The 20,502-nt window shown below is 38.5% G+C and overlaps 1 protein-coding gene across 3 annotated transcripts in view; it reads right to left on the reverse strand.

Annotated features, from left to right (window-relative positions):
* tbpl1 (TBP-like 1) overlaps positions 1-20,502 on the reverse strand; it is a 68,662-nt gene that overhangs the window by 11,968 nt on the left and 36,192 nt on the right. Inside the window, exon 2 of one of the 3 annotated variants that reach the window (XM_061929295.2) lies at positions 13,112-13,450. The exons of 1 other annotated variant lie outside the window; for it this stretch is intronic. The gene's annotated coding sequence lies outside the window, so the exon portion shown is untranslated. Of the gene's footprint in view, positions 1-6,115; positions 6,187-13,111; positions 13,451-20,502 lie in introns of those variants that run through there. One more of the 3 variants, XM_072912225.1, reaches the window with a different exon arrangement.

Here is a 20,502-nt window from a genome sequence, read left to right on the forward strand (position 1 = left end):
ACCCTACCAGGAATACATGAAAACGTAAACTAAAATTCTATTGTTAAATGGATACCTCCATAGAATAAAAGATGGATTTTTTTTACCCATTCAACACCTCATTATAATGGGCAGGTGTACCGATTGAAGTGTCTATAGAGGGTGTGCGTGTGTGTGTGTGTATGGCTGTCATGTTGAGGTGCGTGTGTGAGACAAAGATGGACGGTGTGTGAGTTCACTATGCAGAGGCAGTCCAGCACTCCGCTGGTGCTGCTCTGGGATCTTCCACTATAAACAGAGACGTGGGAACGACCAAGCCTGTTTACATCATCTGCTTTCTAAGAGGGGACCACTAGGCCAGGCATCAGGGGCACACACACACAAAAAAAAACTTGTGCACACACACACATATCAAATCATTCATAAGTTGAGACTCATAATCTTAGGCAAGCCAATTAAAAGGCAGAAAAGCAACAACTGTAAAAGTCAACCATGCAGGCAGCGAGGCGAATGATCCAAACCTCATTGCGCCAGATTTACTGCGCTAACATTAACACACCTGCACAAATGGAGAGGAGTACGTAGTTGTGTTTAGACTAGCTTTGCAAAACGATAACACTGACATGAGCAATCTTTGGCACGACTCCAGTCCACAAAGTATAATGATTAATAAAAAAGTAATGATAAAATAATGAGTGAGGGTGTCATTTATCACCGGTGGACAGATGAGTCATGAGCCATGTGGGTTGCACAGCACTTGCAGCCATTAACTTAGTCTAAGAATGATTGTAGCCTATTCTATTACGATATCACCAGCACCTGTTTAACATTTATACTTTAGGCTGTCACATGAATTGTTTATTATGACTTCATCTGCACCATCATTTATTTAATACTTGGGTCATACAGGAGCCACACCCAGCTTTATTTGTGTTTACATTTGATTTGTGCCAATAACCGGTAAGATAGTGAAGAGTATTTTATGCCTTTATCTTTTAGAAACATTACAGTCCCCACAAATAAGGTTTGAACCCGGGAAAACAATAATACAATTTGTTTGAGTTATTTTTTAAGTAGTCATTATTTGATTATTCTGAGGCCCGACCATTATATTTTTGGCTACTTGGAAAATTGTTTTTCGGACGGTTGTTAGTGATTTACCACATGTTTAAAAAAAAAAAAAATACATTACAGGCCAAAACTTTGGACACACCTTATCCTCATTCAATGTGTTTCTTTATTTTCATGACTATTTACAATGTAGATTGTCACTGAAGGCATCACAACTATGAATGAACACATGTGGAGTTTTGTACTTAACAAAAAAAATAACTGAAAACGTGTTTTGTATTCTAGTTTCTTCAAAATAGCCACCCTTTGCTCTGATTACGGCTTTGCACACTCTTGGCATTCTCTCGAGCTTCAAACACACCTGTAAAGTGAAAACCATTTCAGGTGACTCTTGAAGCTCATCGAGGGAATGCCAAAAATTTACTAAAAAGTAATCAGAGCAAATGGTGTCTATTTTGAAGAAACTACAATATAAAACATATTTTCAGTTATTTCACCTTTTTTTGTTAAGTACATAACTCCACATGTGTTCATTCATAGTTTTGATGCCTTCTGTGACAATCTACATTTATCTACATACATACGAGTCATGAAAATAAAGAAAACGCATTAAATGAGAAGGTGTGTCCAATCTTTTGGCCTGTACTGTATATCAGGCTGTTTATCTGAAGGATCCAACAATAACTAAATGTTTGTGTTTATTATTAGCTCAGATTAGGTTTTTAAATACATCAACCACATTTGTATGTTTTTATAGAATGCATCAACCTATAAGCTTAATTTTTTTAAATTAATTACAATCTATTAATTGTTGTTTAGCCCACCAAAACAGCAAAACATTACTTTTAAAAAGAAACACATTTTTAGATAATATTGTATGAAAATTAATACAATTATTTTAATACAATACAATAATACAGTAACAGACTGTAACCTGCTACCCAAGAATGTACAACAATTCTTCTCAACAAAAGAGGAGATATATAACCTTAGAGGAAAAGCTCATTTAAAACATTTGTATGCGCGTACAACACTTAAAACCTTTAGCACATCTGTATGCGGAATTAAATTATGGAATGGATTAAGCAAAGAAATCCAACAAAGCACGAATATGATTCAGTTTAAGAGACTGTTCAGACTACAAGTGTTCACAAAATACACAGAACAATAATTATGATGAACATCTTAAACACTTTTTTTTTTTATTGAGACAGATTATTTATGTATTTAATATTTGTTTACTTACTATGGTATAATGTTTATTTATTATTTATTTGTTCACTCTTATGTTACAAAGAACAAGGACATAGGATAAAATTGCTATGGTATGAAAAAGGGTAGTATTAAATAAGCTCAGCTTCTTCCTACTCCTTTTCGGACGTGCTGTAATGAAACAACTGGAAATATGTGATGAATTACATTAAATCGTATGCATGTTCCAAATAAACTGAAACTGAAACGAACAGCGACAGCAGTTTTATATAGTAATGTAAAAATAATGCACACCTTGGTGTGAGGAAATCGCATGGCTGCAGTGTTTGCGACCCCAAGATGCAGGAACCAGGAGACGTTGAGAAGGTAAGATGACTTAATTTAGTCAAAACAGAGAGGGAAATGAAGCAGTCTTGCATGTAAACGTTCCGAACATAAAGCGACCTTCGATCACTGAGGAGCGCTCGAGACAAGCATAAAATTGAGACAAGTTGATTGGCAGCAGGTGTGGACCGCCTGCCAATCAACGGCAGGTGAGTGATCTAACAGTGCTCAGAGACAAACAGGAAATGGAACAAAATAAGAGCACTGATGGGAAGTAAATACAAAAGTAAGGAAACAAACAGAAATGAAGTGACAGATCGTCACACTTGGAGCATGAACACCAGTTTTGGTCAGATCTTACATTTGCTATGCCAACTAATGGCGGGGATGCTTGTAACTAAAATTTTTGGTTGCAACTTGAGGCATAACAATTAGCTGAGAGACATCTCTTATCTCAAAACGCTCTTAGTTAGGGCACTCTTGAGCTGAATTACCACCGTATGACGTATACGATTATTAGAATGTCTTTTTAAAATGAAGTATTTTTCTTGTGTTATCAAATTGCTAAGATAATAATTTAGAAATATGTCATACAAAAGTTGACGAGTGATTAAGACATATTTTCTTGGTGGGAAATGTCATGTTTTATCAAGTTATATTACATGCATTGTATTCCATATTGCTTTTGAATGAAAGTGTTGTTGTTTTCTGCTAAATCAGACCCTGAGAAAGTCAGTCAGTTGTTTGGAAGGCAGATGAGCTGGTGTAAGCCATGCTGAGTGGCTTCTTCCTCTGGCTGGTTGAGTGAAAACAAACTGCTATAAGAGGGTAGAGGGGGGCGTCCTTGTACATGTGCTGGACTGCACACACGTCACATCACTGTCGCTCAAATATGTGGAGAAATATTGGGACGTGGAAATAATAGAAACTATGGAATACTTTCTAAAAGATTAGGAGACATGTTAACAGTATGTGCTGCAATGTGTTCTATAAAGTAGGAGGGATCTGAATTTGGGTGGAATGGGGGTGGTAGGTGCTGACATAGAAGGATGTTTTGGGGTGGGTGTGTTTGGGGTGTAGGTGTAGAATGATGATAAGAAGGGTTTGTGAATACGTGATAAGCTGCTTTTGTGCTTTTAGTGTTTTTTTCTTGCACAGATTTTACCCTGCATTGCTCTGCTTTTGCTCTTTTTGTGTTTGTATGTATGAATGTGTATGTGTGTGTGTGTGTGTGTGTGTGAGATAAAACAAAAAAGTAAAAATCTCCCACTAGTGCACAGACACACACACACACTTAGTGATATTTAAATTAATGGCCTCCTCGGGGAGTCATCCAAAGGCCGCGGGCGTTTGGGAGAAAAGATTCTTGGAAAAAGGCTTCATCATCAAAACATTTGCTCATTGGTACGCACATCTTAGCCATCCAGAGTGAGCGAGGCGGGGGCGTGAGGCGCCTGATTACCCGAACCAAATACGTGAACAGTGTCAAACTCGTTGCATTGACTTAGTCTGAGGCCCGCAAACTGAGATTAGACTAGAAGAAGTGAGGTCATCAGAATAAGAGAACGTGAAGGATAAAAAGAAGTTCTCAGCATGTTCAGTGCAGGAAGTCATTAAATAGTAAGCCAATAAAAGTGCATGTGTCCCAGACCTCCACGCAGCTATCAACTTTTGGCCTCCTATTGTTATCAGACAACAATTTACAGGCTCACAATGTTCTCCCTTTGGACGTCAGAGTTTCCGAAATCATCACCCTTGTTGGGTTTCAACATAACTGTTTCCACTTTTATTGAGTGGGACTCAATAAAATTAAAAGCCATTCCAGGGTATTACAAAGTCAGCGTGACTTTGTGGACTTTAAGCGGAACATGATGTATTGTACATTGTTGGGTGTCCTTTAATGTAATACCTCTCCCTACCACACGAGGCAATAGTGAGTTGAATAAGTGGCTTGTTGTAAATTTTAATGATGTAGATTCCACACATATATATTTTTTCCCACATCATATATTTTTACATGCACATATGTTTGTAAATTGCGGTTCCTTTTTAACATATATATTTTTTCTTATCAATGCACTTCTAATTTACCTGACCACTTCTGTGTTTGCTACCTCTCTTTATTTATTATGTATATTTTCTGCTGGATCTACTCTTTATTTTATGCTGCCCTTTTTTTGCTGTAGCTGTTACATATACTGTAATATTGTACATGGTAATTGGGATTTGTTATATATTGCATATATTATATACAAATATAATATAATATAAAGGGACAAGCGGTAGAAAATGGATGGATGGATAAGTGTATATCATATACATACAAATAATATGTAAATATTACATGTATGTTATATTTTATATTGCTACTATGGTACATTTTTAGTCTACTTTATACCCTTTGTTTTCGTCCTTTTTTTGTGTCCTTGTGTGTATTATCCTTTCCATCCTTTGTAACTGAGATACTGTGGAACAATTTCCTTTGTGGATCAATAAAGTTGCTCTAAGTCTAATTTTAGGTGTTAACATGTATTTACATGTATCTAGTCATGTAATTAATAAGGAAGCAACACTGAGTCAAAGCATGAAGTGTGTTTTAGGGGTGTCAAATTATCAAATTAATTCAGATGATTTAATTACAGTCTTAACAAATGCGCTGTTTTTTTCACATTATTCTAACTTTTAAACTCTAAAATTTATGTTACTGTATGAGGAGTTCAGTTCAGTTCAGTTTCAGTTTATCTGGAACATGCATACGCTACAATGTAATGCAACACACAGTTCCAGTCGTTTCATTACAGCACGTCCGAAAAGGAGTAGGGAGAAGCAGAGCTTATTCAATCCTTTTTAATACCATAACAATTTTATCCAATTTCCTTGTTCTCTGTAACAGAACAGTGAACAGATAAATCATAAAAAAAATAATGTAACATAGTAAACATACAAATATTAAATACATAAATAATCTTTGTCTCAATAAAAAAGGGGGGGGGGGAAAGGGTTCAAGATGTTCATCATAATTATTATTCTTTGTAATTTGCGAACACTTGTAGTTTGAACAGTCTCTTAAACTGAATCATATTGGTGCTTACTTTGATTTCTCTGGTTAATCTGTTCCATAATTTAATTCCGCATACTGATATACTAAAAGTTTTAAGTGTTGTACGCGCATACAGATGTTTTAAATTAGATTTCCCTCTTAGGTTATATTTCTCCTCTTTTGTTGAAAATAATTGTTGTACATTCTTGGGCAGCAGATTATAGTTTGCTTTATGCATCATTTTAGCTGTTGCAAATGCACCAAATCACAAGTGTCTTTCTTTTCTTGAGTTTGACTGAGAGCAGCAACAGTACCAGCATTAAGCACAAAGATAATGTAGCAACAGCAAAAAAAAGGTCTTACTCTGTCACAAGACCAGGGTTAAGGAGTTTAAATAGAGGTGATAGGATGAATTATTTCCAACAAATAGAGTGAAATATTCACAATAAACTTAAAGATGTATCAGACGAGTGTTAATGGTTTGTATACGTTTGAATGTTGTCTTGTTTGTAGCTTAGTGCGGGGGTCAGCAACCCACGGCTTTAGTCTTCAGCGCTGCCCTAGAAAATGGAAAAAGATAAAGAAAAAAAAAAGTTTTTGTTTGAATATGGTTTGTGAAGGAGAACAAACATAACACAGAAATCCCACTGTTTATATTAAACATGCTTCACTGATGAGAGTATTTGGCAAGCACCGCTTTGTCCTTCTAATTTCAGCGATCCTTGAACTCATCGTGGTTTATTACACAGAAAAAAGTGTTTTATGCCACTCCTTCTTTGTCTCATTTTGTCCACCAAACGTTTTATGCTGTGTGTGAATGCACAAAGGTGAACTTTGTTGATTTTTATTGATTTGCTGGCGTGCTTATCAGGCATATTTGGTCAATCCATGACTGCAAGCTAATCGATGTTAACATGCTATTTATGCTAGCGGTAAGTACATATAGCATCATTATTCCTCGTTTGTAGGTATATTTGAGCTCATTGAATTTCCTTTACTTATCCTCTGTGTATTTAATTTATATTTGCATGTCTCATGACCCAACATCTGTATGTAAATTGGCTGCATTTCTGATAGTTGTTTGTGTGCCATGTTGTTCCAGACCACAGAAAATGTTACCCAGCTTGCAAAGGTTGTAACAAATCCATTAGAAGAAGACAGTCTGCCATTTCCTTTAACTTGGGCACACACATCTATACCTTTGACCATTCTAAGACTGTCATTTCCAGGAATTTTCTCATCCTCTATTTTACTAATGATTTCCAATGTTGCAAAAATGTGTAGAATAAAAATTAAAATACCAAATTTATGTCAACAAAGATTTGAGTCAGCCTATGATAGTAGGCTAATATAGCTAATATAGACACTTACATTATGTGTTGCCTTCATTATTACACTTATATAAGGCTTAAAAATGTTTGCGGCTTTTGTATTTTTGGTCCAATATGGCTTGTTCAACATTTTGGGTTGCCGACCCCTGGCCTAGGGTAACTTGCATCACTCTATTAGACAAGCTTTGGAGAAATTGTGTCATTTCCAGGTGTGTTTTTGACACACATGAAGCTGACTTTATACTATTATAACACATTTGTGTATGATGTATTACATGTACAATATTGTTGTGTACAATATATTTAAAATCAGAGCACACATACATGGAGAATAATGTTTTAATCTTGGTAAGTGTGTGCTGCAGTACAAAATGAAGTCCATACTTTTTGAGTACATTAGTTCATGTTTTGTCATTAAATAAGATTTAAAGGGCACCTGTTATGCTAAACCAACTTTTCCTAACTATTGGTACCTTTTTTGTGTATTTGGGATCTGCTTAAGTCCCAAAAATTTGAAATCAATCTATGGAGGCATGGTGGAGATATTTATAAAACAATCTTGTCTTCCTTTATACTTCTTCCAAACGAGCAATTTAAAATTTGCGTAACCTGTGAAGTTTTACCAACTGTGATGTCAGCAGATATCTCCATATATGGCAGAAATTTACCCAAAGTGTTTTGTGCGAGGACACCATTAGTCTGCGTAGTAGTCAAAAAGCTCCTTGGTTGTGAGGCAGACTGACTCGTACATGCACATGCATTCTTCATTGTTGTGATTTCTAATACAAAGTAGCGTATAGTTCTGACTTGTATCTGTCAGTAAACTCACTATGGAGATGCCAAAAACTACAACATGGAAAAGCCCTTAACACAAGTTAAGGGCTTTTCTTTGAATTTTGTAGGTGAGATTAAAAAAGAGATTAAATGATTAATCGCAGATCATAATTCATTAATCACAATTTTTTTAAATCGCTTAAAAGCATTACTTTTTTAAAAGCCTTTATCAATATTCCATCCATCCATCCATTTCCTACCGCTTATTCCCTTTGGGGTCGCGGGGGGCGCTGGAGCCTATCTCAGCTACAATCGGGCGGAAGGCGGTGTACACCCTGGACAAGTCGCCACCTCATCGCAGGGCCAACACAGATAGACAGACAACATTCACACTCACATTCACACACTAGGGCCAATTTAGTGTTGCCAATCAACTTATCCCCAGGTGCATGTCTTTGGAAGTGGGAGGAAGTATTTTTTTATGTCTTAGATTACTTTCTATTTGTGTACATAAGATATGTTCAATATTTTGTTAGAAACTAATATCCTCTACAGTGGACATTTGTGTATTGCATACCATGGCCATTATTATTTCAGTCCACTGCTGAGGACATTAGTCTACAAATATCCACATATTTTAATAACATTTTAATTCAGTTGTGCATTGTGCAAATAAATCAGAATCAGAATCGGAATCAAAGTGGCCAAGTATGTTTGACACACAAGAAATTGAACTTTGTAGACTTTGTTCTCTGTATTCAAGGCTGTTCTCGAGTAATGAAAATGGCGCAAGTGGTTTTACCCCCTTTTTTTCCTTTTATATATAACGTTTCCCACTTTTGTCAGGAATCTCCTTGTTAATGTGTTTTATTTCAACAAAATTAACAGTCATGTTTCAGGGAGAGGCTTGCATTACCGTTTAAGTGTTAGTGTACGAGTGCATATCTGTCATGAGTTCAAACCCCCCAGCCCTCCAAAAGGAAGTACTTGTGATGATGTATGCTGTTTTCTTTGTGTCGGGACTTGAGTTTTACCCCCAAATACTCATAGAATGCATGTACAGTACTTAATTTATTGTATCCTATGCAAACAAAGATGCTTGCTCTAGGGTTGATAGGTACACACTCTTGGAGAAAGAGACGACTCTTACAGCTCAAAGAACCGCTTTCAATTATCCAACATTTTAACTTGTTGTCCCAATACTTTTGTTCATACAGCGTGCACCGATAAACTATGGTAGGATAGCAATGGAAGGAGGCGTGAGGAGACGAGCAAGGTTAGTTCATCCAAACAAATGTGCGGCCGGTTATTTTTACGACTGTCCCAGCAGCCATTATCTTGCCAGTGAGTTATGTTGGAGTGTAAATACAGAGAGCGCGGACGGGCCACACCAAGCAGAGGGATAACTTTGTGTCTGTGTGGTCATGCGTGTCTGCCAGCCTACACGTGCACAACGATGCAATCACTGTGATAACCTCAAACGTTTATTCCTTTTCAGACATTTTAGCACTAATGGACCAAGTGCAGAGCTAGCGCTTTTATCTCAGAGCTCAATAAAAGTTGTGATTGCGAGACTCGCTGTTTTAAAAAAAAAACTGCAATGGCATTAGTCCACGTAAAAAACGCACATAGAGGCTGTCAAGTAATTCCACGGCAACAGGTTGGTTGATAGGGATGGGTACCAAATTTGATACTTTTTTAGGCACTGACAAAATTCCGTCGGTACTACCGGGTATCGATTCACATAAAATTAAACAGTGCCATGAACGAAAAGTAAGGCTCCACTTTTTCAAAACGCGATAGCTCGATGCTAATTTATATTGGCTGTGTCATAAGCATGCTACTGATTAGCATTAGCAATTTTACATGGCAACACAACACCTTCACTGCGATGAGGTGGCGACTTTTCCAGGGTGTACCCCGCCTACCGCCCGAATGCAACTGAGATAGGCTCCAGAACCCCCCACACCCCTGTGATCCCGAAAGGGACAAGCGGTAGAAAATGGATGGATGGACAATACCTTCAAGTATGGTAAAGAAAACTACTACTAATATTAACATTACATCAAACAGCAAACAAGTATGCGTCGTCTTACACGGCCAAGATAAGATGTATCAAAACTGACAGTGATGTAGAAATGTGTGTTGCCGTACGCACATTTCTACAGGCTGTGGATACTTAAGCTGGGTAACAGTTCACATAAAAAAGTGGCAACTTTTACTCCTCAGACTGATTGATGTGCCCATCAGAGACATCTGAACAATTACCCCGCCCCGAAACTGTTATCTGACTCATGTGAGCAGGCTATAAACACATTTTGTGACAAGTCACAAAAATATTTTACATAATGGTAATCAGTCACACACCTCTTCTAAAGTTTTAGGTATCATTGTCGCGACTATCTTTTTAAACGGGCTGAAGCACAAATTTCCCATTATTATTGTTATACATTTCCAAATTTCCCACATTAGTCGCAAAATTTTGGTCTTGACCTCTGTATGTATGATGAGATTATTGCAAATCTTAAAGATGCAACCCTTTAATCAAATTTGAATAATAGGATATTGAGACTGATTTGGTGGATTCAAAGATTCCTTTTTTATAAATGTCAACCTGTTGGTAGGTTGGTATGAAATTGTAAATGGGTATTTGGTGGGTAGATTCCGAAAGGAATTGTATTGTACTGTATTTTGTATATTGTATGATGATGTATATTTTAACAGTGGTTCCCTGTCCATAAGCTGTGCGCTTCTTGGATTTTTTGCAGAACGGACTCTGATATTAACAAAAGAAACAATAACGTAATACAAAATTTTGTCTTTCTGTAAATAAATAAATAAATAAATTCCCCGAGTCAGTTAGTCTTTACTCAAAACAGAGAAAGAAACAACTCCTACTGACTTGTGATTGGTCAGACCGTGGCAAGCAAGCACATGGCTACTTTCAATATGATTTGCGTATTTATATGGGGGTGTAGTCTGGTCATGGTCTGGGCATGCCAAGTCACGCACACGTCTTCGGCGGATTCCAAGTTGATTGCAATGCAACAAAGAAAGGTGCTTGGATTTGTGCCTGCGAATACTTAAATACATCTGAAGTTTTACTTGCATTCGCCATTTTCTGGATTTGATCATATGTCCATCTTTAGAAGGAAAGCCATGCAACTCTTTTTACATGAGGCCCTTGGTATGTAATAAGTACAATGCTTACAGGATAAACATTATTTAGGGCCCAATGAAAGACTAGCTGACGAATTCTGCTTAACGGCAAAGACTACTCCCTGACTAGGCAACACACTATAGACCAGAGTCGTGTATAAAGAATAGGGGCAACTAAACAACAGGTTTGAAGTACGTCAACTGTGGTGGCTGCCTCCTCCTCCTGCTGCTTCCTCCATTTTGCTCGGGCAAGTTCCTGATTTTATTATCACCATACTTGAATACTGAACTAACACTGCTATTTTACTGCAATATTTAGTTTGGATTATTGGTGACCTGCAGAGAAGGTGCAATTTTGTCAGGCAATGTGTATTATCTCACTGTTACTGAGAGTGAAATGTACAGTACCACGTTCACTATGTATATGTATGCTTGCTTATCTCGCACAAGATACTGGTCTCATTCATTGGCACTTAAGCTTTCCCAGCGAACCTTTACTTTCCATAATTTTCTTCAAAGAGATGCAAATGCTTACCGCCTTTCTGGCAAGTGCGGCTTCCCCATGCCGCGCAACAAGGCATGTTTTCACGGCAAAAAACTCATCGATTGAAATAAATGTTTAATGAGGAAGTGCAGTGTCGCTTAGCAGCGGCTCTAAACTGCTGTCCAACATGGTGCCATGTAGTCACGTGAGGGGCTTTTGACCAATCATTCGTCTGAAACAGAGTTGTCCATTCACTCTCTATAGACACCTGTGCTATAGCCTATACACAACCGCCAACTAACGTCTTAGAATTGTAACAACATGCATTGTCTACTATAGAGTACTTGCAAATGAGACTCTGAAGTGTCATTAAAAACAAGATATGACAACGGGACAGCACAGTTATTATAAGCTCACCTGTTCAATGGGGGGCAAGGGGTGCGCGGCTGGACCTGTGGGGGGGAAGTGATCGGCTGGCTCTCAGTGGGCAGTGGGTGCCGAGGCTTGATCGCTGCCCCGCCGGCTTGTGTATGGATTTGTTGGTTAAAGTGTATGTGTATGTGTCTGTACCTGTGTGCGTGTGTGTGTGTGGATGGATGTAGGTATGTAAATGTGTGTATGTATGTATGTATGTATGCATATATATATATATATATATATATATATATATATATATATATATATATATATATATATATATATATATATATATACATATATATATATATATATATATATATATACATATATATATATATATATATATATATATTAGGGCTACAACAACTAATCGATTATAAAAATAGTTGCCGATTAATTTAGTCATCGATTCTTTGAATCAATGCTATGCGCATGCGCAGAGGCTTTTTATTTAATTTAAAAAACATTTTTTGTATTATAATTTTTTTTAATAAATCTTTATTTATAAACTGCAACATGTACAAACAGCTGAGAAACAATAATCAAAATAAGTATGCTGCCAGTATGCTGTTTTTCCCCCCCAATAAAATACTGGATAGGATAGAAATGTAGTTTGTCTCTTTTATCCGATTATTAATCGATTAATCGAAGTAATAATCGACAGATTAATAGATTATCAAATTAATCGTTAGTTGCAGCCCTAATATATATACAGTATATATATATAATATATATATGTATACATTATATATATATATATATATATCCATCCATCCATTTTCTACCGCTTATTCCCTTCGGGGTCGCGGGGGGCGCTGGAGCTTATCTCAGCTACAATCGGGCGGAAGGCGGGGTATATATTTATATGTATATCTCTGGGGGTACTCTCTGGGCCTGCTTGTCTGGCAGGGGTCGGCGCCTAAGGCTACTGCGGCCGCGCTGCGTGTCTGGAGCCCCTGGGTCCCACCGTCCACCCCTTCCGGATTCCTGTCTAGGTTGGGGCCTGCTGGGTCTAGTCCCCGCGAAAAATTGTGGCAGCTTGGTGAACTGCAAAGTATTCTGCAGTGCTGCAATTCGGCCAGCTGCTGGGGTAGTGCCCTTCTGTGTCAGCATGTCTGATTTTCTTTTAAAAACATTTTTTATATTTTATTATTTTTTAATTGTATTATATTGTATTTATTTTTATTATCATTATTATTTAAATCATTATTATAATTTTCTTCTTCTTATTATTTTTGTATAAAAAATGTTTTCCTCCATAAGGTGGAGGATTCGACAGGGCAGTTGCTGTATGTTCAATCTCCATCATTGGGGTACCTGCAGGTGGGGTGGGTGGTTCCCGTAGCCCCGTGCTGGGCGGTCCTGCGGCGACCGACTTGGCCCCTCGGGCTTGGGGGCTGGACCCGTCCCGCTTCTCTGCCCGCGTGGGGTTTGGTCCCTCGCTGGCTTGGGGGATGTCTGTCCTCTGCCGGGCGCGTCTGTTTACGGCCTGCTGCTGGCCCTTTCGGGCGGCACAGTGCGCCCAGCTCTGGGCTTCCTGTCGCTGGCCGGCCTTGCTGCGTGGGGCCGGTAGTCCCTTGTTACCTGGGCGCCACACCTGCTTTTTTGGGTTGGGCTCTCTGGGTTGCTGGGGCTGTACTCTGGCTCCCGCACATACTGGGAGACAAATATATTGTACATACAAATACACTTATATACTCACATACACTCAATTATTCATACATATATGCATACATACATACGCGCACACATAATTATTCATACATATATGCATACAAACATAGGTACCTACTCTCCCACACACATACGCAAATACAGTACACACCTACACACTCAAAGTTCATACATCCACACGCACATTCACTGTACAAACATACATATACACATTCTGTACATACACAAGCACATATGCATACATCCATCCATCCATCCAGCCTATCTCAGCTGCATTCGGGCGGTAGGCGGGGTACACCCAGTGATGCATATAATCACGTTACATCAAAGATATATTAGTGTTGCTACCCTAGGGTGAATTGGGTAAAACACAGCACACAATCAAAGCTTAAGCTTTTGTTAATACAACAATCTACAAGGTTAATACAGTTCACTTCTCTATCTTCCCCTCCATTTATTTGCTTTCTTTTGTATTTCAAGTTATCATTACATATATGTATTGTTGCATTTGAAACCATTGTATTGTTGATAATAGAGGTAATTATTGTTATTATTCATTATCAATAGTGCTATTTCTATTGGTATTTGTATTGCTCCATTTGTAGTGTAATAATGGTCATTGTCATTTCTGTGTTATTAAAATTTACTTCACTAACTGCTTCTCTGCTTTCACTTTTACTATCATATGTGTACATATCCTATTTGCCGATACTGTTCTGTTGTTGTAATTTTTATTGTTGTTGTTGTTGTTGTCTCTTTGTCATTCCCCTCTTGTCCCTCCTGTCTTCCTTTTTTCTCTTTCTATCCCCTCCTGCTCCAGCCCGGCTGCGCCGAACATTAATTTAAATCCATTTAATAAAGTCAAATACAAATAAGCAATAAGAGAAGTATCCCACACTTCTCTTTTGTAAAGTAAATCTATACAGCAAATATGGGCATCAATATCAACAATATGATTTGCCTGAGAAGCTGGACAGGACAAAATAAAAACATTAAAAATAAAATAATAAAAAAAATAGGTTGAATTAACAAGAGGAAACCTTTTCTGCATTTATTTTCAACATTCAAGCAAATTTCAATAAAAGAACAGTTACCATTTGGGGCGGTATAGCTCGGTTGGTAGAGCCATCAACCTGAGGGTTACAGGTTCGATGCCCGCTTCCGCCATCCTAGTCACTGCCGTTGTGTCCTTGGGTAAGACACTTTACCCACCTGCTCCCAGTGCCACCCACACTGGTTTAAATGTAACTTAGATATTGGGTTTTCACAATGTAAAGCGCTTTGAGTCACTAGAGAAAAGCGCTATATAAATATAATTCACTTTACTTCACTACCAACATTTTAACAGTAGATTTACCTGCTAAATAAAATTTCCCGACCTGGCCATACAGTATATGTTCTCTGTCCTAGTGTGGCCTTTGAAGGACACTGTCCCAGGTGTGCGGAAACATATATGCCCCCTCATCCCTGTTGATGGTGTTGGCCCATCGCTTCTTAATTCCCATAGCCACCTTCATTCATCTTTTCTATTCATTTCTTTCTGAATAAATGTTTTTTCCTTTGGTGCCAGTTGTGTTGTGCGCTTCATATTTTTGTGTTCCAGAAGTCATTCGTCGCCGTATCTTGCTCCGCTGTCACTTTCGTTGTGTCTGTTGCGTCTTTTTGTGGCTTAAAGTTGTGTTGCAGCTTTATATTATGGTGTTGTGGCGTTTGTATTTGTTGCGACTTTTGCAATCGTACTGTAGCTCAAAGTTGTTGTGTTGTTATTTATGATGTTGTCTTTTCTCGTTTGCATTTGTTGTGACTTTTCTCGGCCACCGTAGTTATCCGCCATTCTTGTTTTGCTGACTGATGGCAATGACGCCACAGACGGGCAGACAGACTTGAATAAAGGTTCCACGTCCTTATTATTAAAAGTGCTAAATTTGATATAAAGTCTGCCGTTCTTAGATCCAATGTTTTTCTTTTGCTAGTATCAATAAAATACGGCCCGCGAGCCACATGCGGCCCGTTATGATTTTCAATCCGGCGCGCCGGACATTCTACATAATTTTTTAGACCTTTGACATCAAAACAGTGCTGTTTTTAAATGATAAGTCTTGAACTATAGAAAGTATTTCAATGGTTGAAATCTCCACTTTTGAGTGTTATACGGGTTGTTACGGTAATTTACGTCACAGCAGCTCAGACGAGGAACACAGCAGAGTGGGCGGGGTTTTTTTTCAGAGCAGCCAGCCCCAAATGCAAGTGTCAGGAACAGATGCGGAAGCAAATTTGTACAACAAATGTCTGCATAAAAGTGATAATATATCATATTGTAGGTGTTTATTACACTTTGCATTCACATTTTGCCATTTTAATTTGTTTGTGTGTGTTTTACTTGGTTGTAAAATATACACAACTATCGAGGAGCTGGTCTAAGTAGTAAAAGAGGAGCGATGTTCATATGTTGTTAATATTTAGTGTTTTATTGTTCATAGTTAATATTGTAAATCCCACTTTCTTTATTTTCATGTACATTTTGGGTGTCAGATTCAGTAAAAAAAACTGTAAAATTCTGTTCCGTTTTTTTTTTTAGGTGGTCTGTCAAAGTTTTTAGAATTCTATCGGACATTGTGACTTTTGGTATTACTGTTCCTGGAAAAAAGGGACCCCAACACACATACTGTACAGTAGATTTTTTTTACAGCTGAATGTGTACATATAATTTATACACACATACACTTTGGCCCCCCAGACACTTTTTTTCTCTCAATTTGGCCCCCGAGTCAACATATTTGCCCAGCTCTGCCCTATTAGAACGATGTTGGATCGATACATATCTTCCGGAAGGCAAACTGGCCGAGCAGAGATCGATGTAGTTGAACCTAAGGAAAATAAATCGATGTATCGTTACAACCCTAACTTAAAGCATTGAAAAAGTAAGGGCGAGTAGTTCAAAAAATACAAAAAATTCCGGGATGGATCATAGCAAGAAATGTGAAAAAATCTAAACCTATTTTACATTTAATAAAAACCATGACAACTAAAAAGCGAATTTGTACATTTGAAGAGTTGTATGTTTCCCCCAATCCTGAGGGGGGCAGCAATGTTCATTACAGAGTGGCAGACAGCTAACAAAAACATAAAAACAATCTCTGGTTACACAATTTAACAATTTGTTTCTCAGGCCGTTTACAAAGTTAGGTGGAATATGCTTTAGTACAAAAGAAACAGTTATTAATAATACAAGGTTATGAAAACATTACCCTCATTGTGATTTCATGCATACACGTAAAACCATAAGTCAGTAGGGGAAAAAAGACGGAAAGATAAGTTCGACAAATCAATCTACGTGTTTGTGTGTCTGTTTCTCATGCGTTATCATTCATTGCTTGTGTAAACACGCATCACAGCGTGAACTTTCTATGTGCGGCGAGCACCTGGATGTCGGCACAGCCAAGAGCCATGTGTGGACGTGCTCTCACCATCGGGGCGGCCACATGTGCACGAGTGCGAAGGGAGCGGACCTGACGGCCCATTTGGAGCAGCAGATAAATGATCTGCTGGGTTTATTATCTTTAATTAGCATCCTAGGTGAAAAAGATAGATAAGAGTGCCATTTAGCTGATGGATGTGATCTGTGTTTTTCTTCTAAAGCAAGAAGACGGTTGTTGCAAAAGAGCGGGAGAACAGTGTCATCAGTACCGCACTGGTTCAGTTTTCCGGTAGTTTGATCTCTCTTACCTCCACTAAGCACAAAGGGGTGAGAAAAACTACTTTTGTTTATTGGTTTGTTAGCAGGATCACAAAAACTACATTGGCAATTCATTTTTTTTTCGTAGAAAGGTGGCCTGTACCTTTAGTTGAGCTGTTACGGTCACTTCCATTGGGTTTAAGTGCCGTGGTTCGGAAAAAGTTTAGCGGCTAAGGAAGCTAATAGATGTACCACAAACGCTCCAATTAATGCCTCTGTTCTATTAATTGCTGAGTTGTCGATTGTTGCGAGGTTCATCGGAGGCGGTATAGCTCGGTTGGTAGAGTGGCCGTGCCAGCAACTTGAGGGTTCCAGGTTCGATCCCCGCTTCCGCCATCCTAGTCACTGCCGTTGTGTCCTTGGGCAAGACACTTTACCCACCTGCTCCCAGTGCCACCCACACTGGTTTAAATGTAACTTAGATATTGGGTTTCACTATGTAAAGCACTTTGAGTCACTAGAGAAAAGCGCTTTATAAATATAATTCACTTCACTTCATTGTTTACGAAGCCAAATAACTGCAGGGTTATCGAAGTAGCTTTGGGTCAAAAAACAACGGTCGCTGTAGGCAACCTACTGATGTTGATGATGTTTACATAAATACAACATTGAGAGCTTTAAAATGTTGGTCACTCCATTTGGCTGTTGGTGTGTTTACAATGAACCCATCAGCACAGTGTTGGGTGTGGTGCATCTCCTGTAAGCGCCGCTTCTAATAAAGTAGACCATCACATTTTATTATACTTATCTGGTACTTTTTTAACTGGTTCTGCTCTTATCTCACATACAGGTAAAAGCCAGTAAATTAGAATATTTTGAAAAACTTGATTTATTTCAGTAATTGCATTCAAAAGGTGTAACTTGTACATTATATTTATTCATTGCACACAGACTGATGCATTCAAATGTTTATTTCATTTAATTTTGATGATTTGAAGTGGCAACAAATGAAAATCCAAAATTCCGTGTGTCACAAAATTAGAATATTACTTAAGGCTAATACAAAAAAGGGATTTTTAGAAATGTTGGCCAACTGAAAAGTATGAAAATGAAAAATATGAGCATGTACAATACTCAATACTTGGTTGGAGCTCCTTTTGCCTCAATTACTGCGTTAATGCGGCGTGGCATGGAGTCGATGAGTTTCTGGCACTGCTCAGGTGTTATGAGAGCCCAGGTTGCTCTGATAGTGGCCTTCAACTCTTCTGCGTTTTTGGGTCTGGCATTCTGCATCTTCCTTTTCACAATACCCCACAGATTTTCTATGGGGCTAAGGTCAGGGGAGTTGGAGGGCCAATTTAGAACAGAAATACCATGGTCCGTAAACCAGGCACGGGTAGATTTTGCGCTGTGTGCAGGCGCCAAGTCCTGTTGGAACTTGAAATCTCCATCTCCATAGAGCAGGTCAGCAGCAGGAAGCATGAAGTGCTCTAAAACTTGCTGGTAGACGGCTGCGTTGACCCTGGATCTCAGGAAACAGAGTGGACCGACACCAGCAGATGACATGGCACCCCAAACCATCACCCAACCATGCAAATTTTGCATTTCCTTTGGAAATCGAGGTCCCAGAGTCTGGAGGAAGACAGGAGAGGCACAGGATCCACGTTGCCTGAAGTCTAGTGTAAAGTTTCCACCATCAGTGATGGTTTGGGGTGCCATGTCATCTGCTGGTGTCGGTCCACTCTGTTTCCTGAGATCCAGGGTCAACGCAGCCGTCTACCAGCAAGTTTTAGAGCACTTCATGCTTCCTGCTGCTGACCTGCTCTATGGAGATGGAGATTTCAAGTTCCAACAGGACTTGGCGCCTGCACACAGGGCAAAATCTACCCGTGCCTGGTTTACGGACCATGGTATTTCTGTTCTAAATTGGCCCGCCAACTCCCCTGACCTTAGCCCCATAGAAAATCTGTGGGGTATTGTGAAAAGGAAGATGCAGAATGCCAGACCCAAAAACGCAGAAGAGTTGAAGGCCACTATCAGAGCAACCTGGGCTCTCATAACACCTGAGCAGTGCCAGAAACTCATCGACTCCATGCCACGCCGCATTAACGCAGTAATTGAGGCAAAAGGAGCTCCAACCAAGTATTGAGTATTGTACATGCTCATATTTTTCATTTTCATACTTTTCAGTTGGCCAACATTTCTAAAAATCCCTTTTTTGTATTAGCCTTAAGTAATATTCTAATTTTGTGACACACGGAATTTTGGATTTTCATTTGTTGCCACTTCAAATCATCAAAATTAAATGAAATAAACATTTGAATGCATCAGTCTGTGTGCAATGAATAAATATAATGTACAAGTTACACCTTTTGAATGCAATTACTGAAATAAATCAAGTTTTTCAAAATATTCAAATTTACTGGCTTTTACCTGTACATATGTTTTTTTATGTAAGTGAAGAGAATCATATTTATATAAAGTTTTCCTCTAGTGACTCAAAGCGCTTTACATAGTGAAACTTACTATCTACATCCAATGTGTCAAAGTCAAGGCCCGCGGGCCAGATGAATTATCTATAGTATGATATTGCATTAGTATTAGAACCGGCCCGCAGGCCACAGCCGCCTGCTGCTGTTTTGCACGCACCAATACTCCATCAGTGTTGGCGCTAGGAATTTTCAAAATGGGGTCCCAGTAAATTTGTGGGGTGCCACTTTTTTGTAACCGTTTTGAAAACAAATGATAAATGTATACATTATCAAAAGGTTGTCATAAACGTTACTTAATTCATAAATTTAAAAAAATACAAAAGAAAACCCTTTTTTATGCATATGCAAATGTATTTAGTTATAGACATTCATTCACTTTCTTCTTTCCTTCATGGATCTAAACTTTACCGCTGCCAGTATTTTTTTTCTATATTATTATTGTAATATTTTCAGAATGAGTTTGTTCTATTTTTGGCCAAAGTAAGACAAAGAAAACAATCTGAAGTTGTCTTTATTTTTTTGTTTTAATGCCATGGTTTTAATAGTGCGGCCCGTGTGTGCACAGATTTTCCTTCATGCGGCCCCTGAGCTATAATGAGTTTGACACCCCTGATCTACATCTTTAAGTTACATTTAAACCAGTGTGGTTGGCACTGGGAGCAGGTGGGCAAAGTGTCTTGCCCAAGGACACAATGGCAGTGACTGGGATGCTCTACCAACCGAGCCACACCGCCCCAGTACATGTTCCTTAGGATCCAATGACATAAGACGTGGAGTTCACCAAAGCTAAATTTTTAGGTTCTATTCTTTTTAATCTTTATACGCAGCATCTCGGGAACGTCATCAGAAGATTCCACAGTTACACT

This window comes from Nerophis lumbriciformis, linkage group LG34, assembly GCF_033978685.3.
Source record: "Nerophis lumbriciformis linkage group LG34, RoL_Nlum_v2.1, whole genome shotgun sequence".
In the NCBI taxonomy this organism is placed as follows: domain Eukaryota; kingdom Metazoa; phylum Chordata; class Actinopteri; order Syngnathiformes; family Syngnathidae; genus Nerophis; species Nerophis lumbriciformis.